This window comes from Syngnathus scovelli, chromosome 15, assembly GCF_024217435.2.
Source record: "Syngnathus scovelli strain Florida chromosome 15, RoL_Ssco_1.2, whole genome shotgun sequence".
Taxonomy (NCBI): Eukaryota; Metazoa; Chordata; class Actinopteri; order Syngnathiformes; family Syngnathidae; genus Syngnathus; species Syngnathus scovelli.
Window position 1 is genome coordinate 1,183,781 of NC_090861.1, and position 12,159 is coordinate 1,195,939.

At 42.8% G+C, this 12,159-nt stretch overlaps 1 protein-coding gene across 1 annotated transcript in view; it reads left to right on the forward strand.

The window, feature by feature from the left end:
* Positions 1 to 7,921: 7,921 nt before the first annotated feature.
* cadm2a (cell adhesion molecule 2a) overlaps positions 7,922 to 12,159 on the forward strand; it is a 151,974-nt gene continuing 147,736 nt past the window's right edge. Inside the window, exon 1 of the mRNA XM_049741608.2 lies at positions 7,922 to 8,047. The gene's annotated coding sequence lies outside the window, so the exon portion shown is untranslated. The remainder of the gene's footprint in view (positions 8,048 to 12,159) is intronic.

Below are 12,159 nucleotides of genomic sequence, written 5' to 3' on the forward strand. Positions count from 1 at the left end.
GAAAGTCGCTAACCGGAGGAATCCTAAAGGGAACAGCTGACACCGCTTCCACTTTGGCCTGTTATGATTCAAGCCATGTTATTTATTTACCCAAGTGCTTTGAGTTGCAGAATTGAAAAAAGCATCTTTTTGAGCGAGCACACACCAATAACCAACTGAGACAATGGAGTAGCAAAAGTGTGCACACCCGCTTATATCTGGGGCGTGGCTCTGCTTATAAATAACCAATGGCATTCGAGCTCATGTTTAATGGGAGTCAGCGGTCCTCTGATCAACCTCATTAATCATTTATTTCATTGCATTCCAACTAGAACCTTTGAAATGAGGAATACAGAAGGAGTGTCAATCCGCTGAAATGCTCGGATTTATAGGCAATGCTCTAACAGTGCAAGAAATCCCTTTTTTCTCAACAACAATAAAATAAAAGTAGAGTCATCAAAAATGATTACTGCAGTCAAAACAAGTTGATTTGCTTTTCCACAACACAGAAAGCTCCCCCCCCCCCCCTCCCCCTTCCCCGGTAGCAGCGCTCCAAAGGTGTTTCATCCCATCGCTCTTCATTCCTTTGAAACAATAGAAATGAATACTTTCCGGCAGATGCATCTGTGAAACAATGCAATTAGCGCTAATGCAGATTTGTTTCCAAGAATAACAACAGCTTTTCTCAACATGAAACAGTGCAATACAAAATCAAAGCAGGCAGGTCCTTCGGAATTTGCATGCGCTTAAAGAACACAAAGCACCCTTGCTAATGTTGTAATGTTATTTGCAAATTGGAATGGCTGTTGAGCATAGCCGCTAGTCTGGCTCACTCTAAGCCCCCAAATAATTCCCTCTCTCTCTCTCTCTCTCTCTCTGAGACAGTGAGTCACGCTGTAAAAGTGTAAAGGTTGCCACAGTAACACTAGAACGGATGGTGATGGATGGAAATGGTAGCTGTAAATTGTGTAATGAGCGAGAGGTGATGGGATCATGATCACCATAAAGAGAGCGGCCAGCCCTTGATTTTCCGCTCCGAGTTCGGTCATCTGCTCATTCCGTTTGGGAAGGTTAGGGAAAGGAAGCTATTTTTGTACGCTCACATCTCTGGATACTTTTGTATTTTTATTGTTTTGTAATCAAGATAGAGCAGGATGTTGCACTGTGAATTTTGATGTCGAATTCTGTTGAGTTTGTCTCTGTGCTGTGTTTAGGCTTTTTGGTTCAGAGGAAAAAAAACAAAAAAAATCAAATTGAACATCCATGCAGTTGCTAGCGACTCCAAAATTAGCGGAGCGGTTCGATTTATTTTCCTGTAGCTATTTTTGGCTCCCACCCTTTGATTCTCCTTGGAGTGCTTGAATCCTTTCCATGGGTACACTGCTTCAGCTTTTCCACTTTTTGTAAGTCCCTAATGGTATATTTTGTTTTGCGGCATCTTGGGGTAATGGCTCTTGAACTTCTGTACTGCCTCGACTTTCATTCTTTGCAAAAGGCTCTTCAATTCATTCCTCTCATAAAATAGGACATCTCTAAATGACATTAAAAAAAAAAAAAACTAGCTATGACTAGTATTTGAGCACATTGCAGAGCTCCGGGAAATTGGGCATGTGCTTCGTCTGCAGGGGTGGTACAGAGTGGCGCCTCACATTGTGATGTCACAAAGTGAAGAGCCACCCCATTGATTTCCTGTTATGCTGCAGTGCCGACCGCACTTTCACCGCCTTGGACTTTGTTTCCACAAGACGTCACATCGCACTTCCTTCCAATCCACATCCAAATGGGCGATGCACACAGTCGCATCCCCATTTTGTCTGGAACGATTACCTTTGTCTTCTATATTTTCGCGTCTCGGCGTGGGGGATTTAAAAAGAAAACTGATGGATGGCGGAATAAAGAAGAGGAGATTCCAACTCAGTCTAGCGAAGATGAGTGAATAAGCAATGAGAATGGATTCTGAATGAGTGATAGTGAAATAAAAATAGGCAGAATAATAGAAAGCGGCCTCGGATGGAAAAATTGAGGGTGAACGGCCGGAAAGTAAAAGACAGTGACGAAGGGTTATAATGCAAAGCTGCGAGGCAAAAGAAGATGTAGGGAGAGACAAATGAGACGGAGAAGGATAATGACACAGTGCTACGAGCATATGTGCCGAGGCAGGGAGAGCAAGATGGAGCTCGAAAATAGCCAGGCAAACAAACGTGGATGCGGGATGCCCTCCCTCCTCTGCTCAAGTGTGTGTGTGTGTAAATGAGATGGACTCATTTCCAACACATACACAAACACCCGCCCCCATCTGTTTTCAACAAACATGCTGTCATACACAAACACACACGTGCAATAGCAAGGCCGGATGAAAGCAATCAATATTTTAGGCAGACATCTGAAGAGTCTGCCTGCTGAACCCCTGACCGCCCTGCGGATGGATTAGCCCTAATTGGTCCGGACAAACAGCCAAAGGACAACAACACAAACAAGGCCCACGCCGAATGCGGCAATTAATATAAAATGTGAACAGCAGCCGCAAATTAAATCTATGCACAAATATCGACGTAGGCTTTTGAACACGTCTCCATTATCCGCTGCCAATTATTGCCGGCCGCTGGTTTTTCCGAGGCCGAGCCTGCGCCGGCATTTGCATATCTAAATGAGAGACCGTGGTGTCGGAGCGAGTTTGGAATATCTGATGTCCGTTGTGTCATTTTGTTGCTTGTTTGTGGTTTATTTTGAAGTAGTCTTGTTCATAAACAACCCCTGCTTTCATAACAAGCTGCGGGTTAAACGCAAATCGGGGCCCGACATTTCTCAAGTCTGCAATGCAACTCTCGGGAGAGCTTGTTATTCATACCAAATATGTCAAAGGTGCGTGCTTGCCACCTTGCGTGTGCGTGTCTGTGTTTATCTGCTGTGGTAGATAAAGAGATGGAAGGCTAGTTTGTGGAGGAGGGGGGAAAAAAAAAAAAAAAAGGTCCGTTTAATGGATTTATTCCAATAGTAGTGTTACCGCAGGCTTGCCCAACAGCGCAGTGATCCCTTATGGCCTCAAAACTCTGATCAATACTGTCAGATGTTCAAGAGCACCAACATGGTCAAATTAGCAAACAGAAGAGAGCATTAGAGGGTGGTGTGCGCAAGCGTGGATGACATCCAATCTGGTGACATTTGAACTTTCACGACCGCGTTCGTTCACATGATCTGGAATGGGTGCCAAAGAAGTACTTTTCGAGGCTGATTAGAATTTCCTGTTGCCCAGAGTAAAAAAAAAAAAAAAAAGCCACATAGCGCTCTTCAGGACACAACTTGGCCTCCTTTTGGTGGATCTAAATATTCTCTTGTGTATTTACATGGACACCTGACCTTTTTACTGTAAATTCAATTTGCAGCGAAGGTTAATCACGGAAGCCTCGGTCTGAGCCTTTCAGCATTATCCTGACAGCGTGCGTATTGGGTTTATAAACCTTGTCGTTACAGCTTTGGTATTTGCTGCCACGGCCACTCGGGCTTAAAGTAAATGCAGGTGATGCAATGGAAAGGCGTGGGTTGGATATAAAAGCACTCATCCTTTTTAACCTTTGCCGTCTTGGGCAAGCGCTGATCTCAAAGAAAGAGAGCTGTTCGCTTAAGCGTTGGGGTGAGGAAAGGCTGCGAGAAATTAATATAGACACGTTATTTACTCGCTACCCCTGCAGCGCTAAGAAGCATTTGGTGACATAACTGCCTTTTTCCCTGTCAGCTTTAATCCTCCACCTCCCCTGGTTTTACTCGCACCGGCAACCTCACCTCCCACCATCCTGCCCTCTACCCACTCTTGTCTCTCGCGGAGACGTTTGAAGAACTCCTCGGAAATACTAAACTGCCTACTTAAAAGGGAAATGCTGCACAATAGTATTACGGCGCTTGTTAGGCCTGATCCTTAAGAAGTTTCTGAATCGGCACCCGATTTATCATTGCTTCTTTTCCCCCCCCGAATGCTTCAAATGAGAATTTGCAGGTACATAAAGATGTTAAAATTGTCTTTGTGGGCAATGTGACAACAATTATTATTTGTACTGTATAAATATTTTTTTTATGGGATCATTTGTGGCACAGTAGATGGGAATCGCTCATCTACTGTACACGAAGTGTCTGGGTTTATTCGTCTTTGTTATTTTAATGCGGCGGGTTCCGCTACTGAATCATCGGGATGCGTCCTGTCGCCGTCTTACTTAAGACACTTGTCTCCCCCCCACCTTATTCCCATTATGTATCGTCTAAAGGCCGTTTGTATATCAGCATTAGTAGCAAATGTGTTTACAGTTAGATTAGCTAGCCTGTCACATTTACTTTCTGTGATTTAGAAGCTTGCTGTGTTGCCAGGCAGAGTCAGGGGGGATGAATTGTGTAATGATTTAGAGGCAGCGGCGGGAGGTGCAGGAGCATCCGGGAGCTCCGACAATTCTGCGGCCACGCGAAATGATAGCCATTTAGTTAGTTGTCACGTCTCTGGCCATCGCACAGCTTTTCAAAAAGCCCTGGCACAAATGAAAGCTCGTTTGGTTTGAACACATGAGAGGCGCCAGCGAAGGAGCACCCACTTTGAGGAATGGAAGAAGGGCCATAGCAAGGGAGAGCGGGTGCCATTGAGAGGTTACAGTGGTGACCCTGAGGTAATTGGCAATTAGAGAGCTGCCAGCATTATTGTTCAAGGCTATAATTAGGATTCGCTCACATGGACGCGTGATCTTGTGTAAGGTCCATACTAACGCTCATTTAAGTACTGTGCACTTTGCTATGACCTTCTGTAATCGCACTACTTTGTCCCAGCAATCATTACGTCTGTGCTTCCACTGGATACAAAACTATACATTAGTGAAGCCAGACCTTGGGCTAGTCTGAAATATTTGTCAATAATGGTTGGGTAGTCGGCTGCAAGCTTGGGTGTCACTGGGTAAAAGGAGCTTGAGCAAAAGGTTCACCTCATATACACACGGCTATAAAAATCACAAACAAATTTAGTATACAGAAGCAGACAAATCCATAGCAATGAAAGATGATCTATAAGCCTGAAAATTTAAATTTACTTGATGGATACTGTATAAAATTTTATGTATTGCCTTTTATTGTGCGCCTGCCTTTTTAGCACCTCACACCGTGGAGAGCAGAATAAAAAAAAAAGGAAGATAACACCTGCACTTTGAAATCCATCTTTGCAAAGATGGATTCCCTACCGAGAGCCTCTGGCTTTGCCCTCTTTTTAGTGTGTGTTGTCAGGGTTTTTAATTCTGCTATCACGCCTTGGTTGCGCTATCAAAACCCTTACTCAACCCACATTATTAAATATTTAGAGCGTATACAGAGGCCCCTTTTATTGAGTAGTACACAACCTGTCTTATTGTATGCTCCTAAAGTTCACACTTTCAGATAACAGAATAAATTGCAGCGTTCAAAGAAAGCTTCGGTTACCACGGACGACGAAAATCTTCAAGCCTAACGACGCATGATCAGCAGTCTGCAGTCGACGCCTATATCGAGCGAAGGAAGAGCTACCCTATAGATTTTTTTTTTTTAAATAATTTTCAACTGTAGAACATTGCAGAAGATATATTGAGATGTAAAGTGTGTCCAGAAAAGTTCCAAAAATAACCTGACTTGAATATTAACTACTCGGAGTGATGTCAGTCTCGATAAGACAAAATGTTTCTAATCTTCACAAGTTAAGGGCAAATATTTGAAATTCCCACTGCAGCCAGCCTCATGATTTCTTCAGCACCTTGCTTCCCGTCACCGGCGTCTTGCGTGGCCTTACGCTACTCGATTTGGGCAGTGTAAGAATGTAGTTTTGAAAAAGCAGCCATGCTCCAGAACGTATTGAGCTCTTTGAAGTGTCTGACAAAGAAGTTAATGCAAAAGCTTTACACTACTTGCACCATGAGGGACCTGTTCCCAACCATCACTTTTGCTGTCTTTTCCACAAAGAGCAGTTTAAAGCCAATGATAGCCATGATCCTTCCCTACTCTGTTGCAAGCTCATGCAACCTCACCGATTTATACAGGTTTTTGTCCCATGGCTTCTGTAAAAAGCCCAACTGGAACGACTCCTGCGTCGAAGCCCGTTACACATAAAATCATGACGAAAGTCTTGGGTTGAACATCTTTTGAAAAGTTGAGTGTTAACTTCTCTGTAGGTGCGCAATGCTGCACTGGCGGAGCTAGGTGGGGGGGCAAAGGGGCCACTGTTCCCCTCTGAAATATGTTTGGACCCAGATATTTGGTTTTCCAATTTTTTCCTTTTGTAATTTATTTTGGATTGCCATGTTGAGTACCTCAAATATATTCTTATCTTTACTTAATAATGAATAATCATCTTTTTTATGGGATGTTTGTTAGCACTATCCAAATGATCTGAACTGGCCGCATTGTCTGTTTATTATGCGGTTTAAAAATTCCGCTTCCCACATAGTGCAGACTTCCTCCTTCAAGCGTGATAATCTATTCTATCCTGTGTTATACGATCAAATAATACTCAGGGATGTGCAACATCACTGATACAATGGTTTTGATAAGGCTTGCCTGAAAGATGCAATGTTCGATAAAAACGTTTTCCCCTTTTTATTCATTGCCGTAGTCCGGTCCAAGACTACGCGCCATTGTGATGTTGTATCTTTCCCGTCACCCGCCACTTAATGATATTCAGTAGGGATGCTTGGCAGAATATGGTAATACTTCCCTGTTGTCAGCGCACACACACACACACACACACACACACACACAGTTCACCCACGCCCTTATACAATGAGGCTGACAAAGGTGGCAGTCTTTTCTCCACAAAATTCTGTCAACTCTGCCTCCTCTATGCATATTTTTCTGCTTCCATGTTCATGATTTAAAGAAAGTTGGACATGCGGGGAAAACAAATTCATGGAGTTTGCAAAGTGGAAGGCATCGGCAGAAGACTTGAGCAACTGTCTCGGATTTCTAGTAGATACCCCCTTTGGGAACACAAGGTATTGGGTTTGCTGCTACTCATATGCCCCCCCCGCCCCCCTCCCCAAAAGACACTGTGTCATTCCCTCTCGACCAACTTTCATCATTGATGCTGCACCAGGAGCAGAATGAGACATTTCATTGTGTGAGGTATAATGTAGTTCACCTGAGATGAATCAGCTTGAGGGAGTTTGAGCTTGACTCAAGAAACTATTTTATGCTGTTACTTCTGTTTTCTTGCCATTTTGTATTTCAAAAATTCCAAATTTTACTTGAACTGCATATGGCATGTATAATATAATACATAATTTAACTTCTACTATGATGGAAGCTCAAAAGTGGCTTGTGGTTGACCTTAGTGATTCTACCTTTTATGACAATGTCAATGGACTTTCAGCACTAATTCAAATGTGCATTTTTTTCCACATTATGGCACGAATTTATTCAGGTTTGTCCTCTAAACCTGTTCCATTGATTTTGTGATTCCAAAATGTTAACATTTCCCAACAAAAAAGGGAGTGGCATTGAACACGAGCAAAACAAAAGTTCCGACAAATAGGTCTCTTCAAATTTAAAATATCAATCAATAATATGCTCATGTAAAAAAACAAACAAAAATATTTGTACTTCTATTCTTGCCACCAGTGGTGAATCCAGCTTTTTTCAATACAACTGCCAAATGGAGAGACAATGCTCGCTTTGGGAAGGGAATTTGTGTGTGTGTGTGCTTCAAATGCACGACAAAATCCTTTCAGCAATTCTGGCAGTGATTATCTCTTGCAGGTGCTTTGCTCTGCGTACAATTTCAGAAGTGGCTCAAAACATGTGAGCTGGCTGGTGCCAAGGGCCCGTTAATGGCTGCACACAAACAACGCTGCTATCAACAAATTGAACTGTTGACTAAAACACCACTACTTGTTTTCACTTTCTTCATACAGAGTTGAATTAAAGTCGCTTGCTTCACCACGAGGGGCTGCCGTAATGGAAAACCATCGTCCTTAAAGGCTCTCTTGACGTAACGGCGAGAGGACAAGTGATGTCTCCATAATGAAGGGCTGAGCTACAGCTCGGATTCCACTCCGATGGTTACTGACACGCAACCGAGGTGAGCTTCATCCATCAGCTTTTCATTCCACCCACCCATCAATCTTCTTGTCATTGTCAGTTTCACAAATCCAGAAGGGAAACCTTGTTCACGGCCACACAAACATTACGCTCGCATTGATACTCGCACATGATTGCAACATAATGAGCTTCTTCTAACACAGTCACACTGGGAAGATGGCAGACGCAAACCATGCTCACACCTGCTTGGCATGGAGTAAGCTCCATCGTAGCTGTTTAGAAGAGGAACATTCGATGGCAAACAAATTAAACAGCAAATGTTCCCATAAAAATGAATTGGGCAGTGAAGAGTTTCACTGTTACTGTCTTAATATTAAAAAACACTAAAAACACTTTTGGGTAATCAGCAATGCAAGTATGCTTGATGCATGTTTTTTTCTTCCGTATCTGCCCCTTTTTTTTCACTTCAGGTTTTCATCATAATAATAATAATAATGACAATAATAATAATGACAATATTTTTTATCATTAGGCTTATGGAAAGTGTTTGCTGCTGTACATTTAGCATTTGAAGGGCTACATTGTCTGAGTTGAGAAGTGTTATTCTTGAAGGTTGTGTGTCCTTGTAGGAAGGGATGAGGGAAGAACAAAGACCCCAATTATCCCCACTGATAATCTCCACTTCCATTAAAAAAATCTATTCAAACTGAACTGGCTGACTGAAATAAGTCTGATAATACGTAAGATATTGACAATTTAACTCCCACAGATAGGCCCCATGTGTTAATTTAGTAAGTCGCGTTCATTAGGTTAACTTCTTTAGCTTTCTTTTTTTTTTCTTCAACATACTTTCTTGAATGTAAATGACTGTAGTAAATCCAAACATGATGCCTTAGGTCTATCTCTATTATACATTCAGCTGAGGTGTCTTCCACTGGATTTTTTTCCCCCCCAAAGATGATACACAAAACGTTGACCGACATACTCAAAACTAAAGAACATATTTCATGAAATGAATAATGGAATTCAGTGCACACCTGGCTACAGCTACTTGGGTTCAAGATTTTGAATCACATCAAACGACAATGTCTTCTCCAAGTATATGTAGTCTCTTACCTGACAAATGCGAGGATGTTGTTTTTCTTCTTGTTGGTCACGTTTCACCGCTGCTTTTCTTCACCAAATCCTGGGAACTTTGCTCTGGAAAAAACTTGCACTTTTCCCAATGTCGACTGAAAGTGTTTTTTCCCTCTGCCGGATTTATGGAGGATTTATAAAATCTTTTAGTTGTGCTTGACGGCCATTTTTGTTTGGTATCAAGTGGATACGCAGGTTGGGTTTTACAAAGAAGGTCGTGGTTTGCGGTTTGAATCGACTCTCGACTCTTTGTTATGGCCACAATAGCATTTTCACGCTATGAGCTGGTTGAGATGTAAACTCAAGGGGGAGATTTTGCATCGCCTCTGATCTTCTGCTTCACTCCCATCAAATTACTACACAGCCACTTGAGGGCTTGTGTCTCTTACTGAGAATAGATTGCATTTTGCAGCATTAACACTCCATCTCTTCTATACCGAACAACAAATTTTGCTCCCTTTGTGCTCACCCCAAAAAAAACAACAACCACCATGGAGGACCGAGGTTCTTTTGTCGAGGAAAAAAAAACATGTTTTCAGACTCCTTTCTGACAGAGGCACAATCCCTTAGAGACTTGTTGCTTGTGAGCTGAGGTTTCCACACTAGCGGCTTCATGCTCTCATGCTTCACTGCCACTTTTCACCTTACAACATGTCCAGCGCAAACTAAAGAATTAATCACAGTCGAGTGAGCGCTTTGCTTTGCGATGCATACAAAGTGTGTGTTTCATAAATTGAAATCCAAAAAGAAACTGACAGAAATGTAGCATATATACGGTTAGTGTCGCATAGTTATTCAACTTTCCCTTCCTTTGAGAATTCTCTTGAGACATTCTATCAGCAGGGTGCCCCCAAAATAGATTTCCAGAAAGTTGAGCTTTTGAACGCATACACAGCACCTGGCCACCTGAGGCATGACGCAGAACGTCACTTGCATCAAGTTATCTGGCGCTTGAGCCCTGCGCTCAGAGCCCGAGGCCGCGGGACTCCAACTCCGACATAGCCGACCGGCGTCTCCTGTGGAGTTTTCGCGCTTCTTCAAATTGCTTCTTTGAATCGCACCATACAAAAGTCTTTGCTTGATTTCTATTTTTCTTGCTGACAAAAAATATGCTCTTTCCTTGGTGTTTGGAACACAATGCAACTCTATGGGAGACAAATAAGAGGGCAGTTCTAGGAGCACACAGCGACTGTGATGATCTCAGACACGGAATTTGATGAAAGGAGAAGCTCAGCATGATGGATGTCCTGCTTGTACAAGGCCGTGATTAAGAAATCATCGAAATGTCTTGGTGTGTGTATTGGCACAAAAAAAAAAAGAGAAACCAAATTGAAACAAAAGAAAAGGCATGGGCAACAAACGTCTTGCTTCAGTTCCATTGGATTCACTTGCAAAAAAAGAAAAAAAAATGCTCCATATAATTAGAAAGCTGCTCCTTGTTTCACATAACTGCTTCGCAATGTACCAAAAAAATAACTTACCTCGTTTGCCATCCTACTGCTGTGCAAATAAGCAGGTTAGAGTAACCCATCAAGGTGTGAGTTACAGAGGAAGTAACACAGGCGAGTGGGTGGGTGAGCGACAGAAGGCCTCCCGTAATGTGAGAAAGAGGTTAAGTGCACGCTCTTGCACCTGCAGTTAAAGCCTTCACCCTGCCATATTATCCAAGGCCTCCCCTTCCCCTCCCAACACACACACACGCACACACACCCTCTCACGGGTGCCAATCCGATTTGCCAACTTTGGGAAGCTGTGTGTGACAGCCAATTACTGAGGAGATGACTCTCAGTGGAGTCACCTTCTCACCTCACAGCCCAAACATCTGCCTGTCAGAGTGTCCGGGGAGGCGAGCGGATTTGAAGCGCCCAAAGAGGCGAGCGGGAGAGCCAGAATGGTCAAAACCTTCCCAACGGTGCACTTGCCACCATTATTACAGGCCTGTCATGTCATTTCATGTCACCTGCTTCCATATGAAATCACTCCCAAAATTGAGCATTAATATCTGTTCTTGTTCTTCTGGCGGAGCAAAATAGCCCAGAATTCAAATGCCCAGGGTGTGCTGTGCCCCCTCGTCCCCTAGTTCATCTCCAGCCATAGAAAATGAATGAATGAATTCAAGGAATAAATCAGACCTCAACCATTGTGTTCATCCTTCATCAAGTTATTAAGCCGCAAGAAAACAGCTTGTGTTGCTTCTTGATCTCGCCTCACGACATTCAGACTCACTAGCGATGCAATTTGTTTATATTTGCGTCCCTCCGCTCACCTCCTTTAGCCTCTTCTGTCCCCCCGGGGACTATTTGAGCTCAGAGGGCAGCACAGTAAATGAATGCACTGAAGGAAATAGATGCTTTTGTCTCCAGTTGTTCCACATTTCAAATGCGGTATGACAGAAGGAGAAATAACTGTGAAGATGCCTTGCTGCGAGCTTTTGAGACCCGGGGTTCCTCATCATGTACTGAAATTGAAGAGGGAATAATGTGAGGGGTGCCAAAATGGAATATAAGCCTCCCCACGGTAAGGCTTGTGACTTCATCGCCTTGGAAGTCGTGTCGTACAACGTGATAGATAAGTGGAGAGGTTTCCTCCGGCCACTGGCTTCAATAAGGATGATGGAAAACAAGTGTTTTGGATGAGGGAGGGCAACAAGTATTTGAAATATGAAGAGTAGCAATTTTGACGCCATTAAAAAAAAACACGACAATGCAAATGATTTTTTTTTCTCAGATTTTTTTAATAGTCAATGCAAATGCTAATTTCCAAGTGATCAACTGATAAAAAATAATTTCAATGTTTGAAAAAAAAAACCATTGTTTTCATTCAAATGCCCCATTCCAAATGATTGTGCATGTTTTTTAACTAGTGTACAATTAATTCCAAATAGTGGCATCTATTAATGTGTGCATCCACCAAATCCTTTCACCTGTAGCTGTGCTGCACACTTTGATGTATACGTTTGTTATTCCAGCAGCAGTCCGGCACACAATGGGTGCATAGCTGAAATATTCTGATAGT